Raw genomic sequence first — 2,148 nt, forward strand, 5'->3', positions numbered from 1 at the left:
TCAAGCTCAAAATAAAGAAAAAAGTTGACATCTTTTTGACTTTGAAGCAATTTTGACTAAGCAGCTCAACGAAAGACGGGATGATGATCTAATGTTGGCCACACGACAATATATTATAAAATTGCAAAATGTGAAAAAATATTTTAATAAAATTACAAATAAATGAAAGGATAAGGCACTATTTGATTTTGATTTTTCTGGTGGCATGTCACCTACACATGGGGTAATAAGGAGAGGAGAAGCAGGATGTGGAGAGACCCCTGCAGGAAAGAGATATCCATCCATCCATCCTGATTCAGCTTCACAGTGGTTTGGAGGACGGTGAGACCCCCAGTGGAAAAAGCACACCACTACACTCATCTATCCATCCATCCATCCGATATACAGTTACAATCTGGAAAATACCCACGAGTCCAAATACAGGACACAAGCTGTTTTGACCTGACTTAACAGTTTGGTCAAAACATTAAGGTGAGCGCATAAAGGAGAAGGATTATTTGATTTTTCAAACATCATCACCAAGTGGACTTATGTGCATATCATTTTATTAAGATATTTTTTCACATTTTACCATTTTTATAATGATTTTTTCTGAATATCACATTTGAATAAGGATTTTTTTGTCATTATAAGCACTTTATAAGTATTATAAGCACTGACCATTCAAGCACTCGGGCACTGCTTGAGGGCCCGGGGTCAGTCCAGAGCCCCATGAAATGCCCCTGGTACCTTTTTTATAGGCTTTTTTGGGAGTGGGCAAGGACACAGGAGCCCCATGATCCCCTATTGCCCGGGGGCCCCATGAGTTGTCGGTCCACCCCTGCTTACTACTTGTGAAATCTGTGAATGATCACAGAGGTCACATGGTACAGGGCTATTCACAATAGCCTTGTACCATGTGACAAGCTGTGACCAATCACAGCTCTCACAGTATTTCTCAATGGCTGCAAGAATGCAGCCAGACAGAGGGAGAAATGATTGCTTTTACAGCCTTTATGGGTGTAAAAGCAATCAGTGTAAAAAAAAAAAACCCAAATGACAAACTGTGACCAATCACATCTCTCACAGTATTTCTCAATGGCTGCAAGATTGCAGCCAGAGAGAAGGAGAAATGATTGATTTTACAGCCTTTATGGGTGTAAAAGCAATCAGTGTAGAAAAAAAAAAAAATCTTCATCACCCCCCCAAAAGTAGTACAGTGTCACTATGGTGACACTGTACTGCTAGGGTGACAGTATGTTAAAAAAAAAAACAAAAAAAACCCATAAATAATAATATAAAAAACTAAAATAACAATGTAACAAAATTTTTTAGAAAAGTTATAATTTTTGGTTAGAAATTAATTTGGGTTTTTTTTTTTTACTAAAAATACAACTGAATAAATTTTGGCCTAGATTTATGATGAAATTATTTATTTTGCAAAAAAAGAAAAACAATTTTTTTCAAAAATTTTTGGACTTTTTCATTTATATAGCAAAAAAAATAAAAATCCCAGTGGTGAATAAATACCACTGTCTCAAAAAAATATATGGGTACAGTGTTTCATGACCGCGCAATTGTCATTCAAAGTGTGACAGCACTGAAAGCTGAAAAGTGGCCTGGACAGGAAGAGGGGGAAAGTGTCCAGACGTGAAGGGGTTAAATATGTGTTTTCATCAAGCTGTACATTTTATGCTGGCCATAGACGGTTCGAAAATCAGCCAATTTTTCGTCCAAAAGATTAATCGGTCGATTTTTACACTGTTAGTGGGTTAATTCGTTGGCCGGTTTTCGCGTTTTTTCCACTTTTGGATTATCGGTCATGTTGGGAAATTCGTGGAAAACGACCGATTTTTGCATCAATGATGGTCAGTTTTGCCTGTTATATGGGGTGAACTTTATGACTCGGTCGGCCGATTTTCGTAATCATTGGTGGTAACGTCTGTCTAACGAACGACCGATTTTTCTTTTATCAGATGAAAAAATGCCGGGTTTTCGAGACGTCTATGGCCTGCATTAGAGTTTTTAGAGTTAGTGGCTGATAACAGTCATATCTTTCCTCTTGGCCTCCTGCTGTAGAGGTGTCAGACAGAAGTGGGGACTCTGATTACCATCACCTAGACACACTTTCCACACACTTCTACCCTTTTGTTATACAACTGTTTACTG

The sequence above is a fragment of the Staurois parvus genome, unplaced genomic scaffold, assembly GCF_062004578.1.
Source record: "Staurois parvus isolate SC_StPar_1 unplaced genomic scaffold, SC_StPar_1.0 ptg001352l, whole genome shotgun sequence".
Taxonomy (NCBI): Eukaryota; Metazoa; Chordata; class Amphibia; order Anura; family Ranidae; genus Staurois; species Staurois parvus.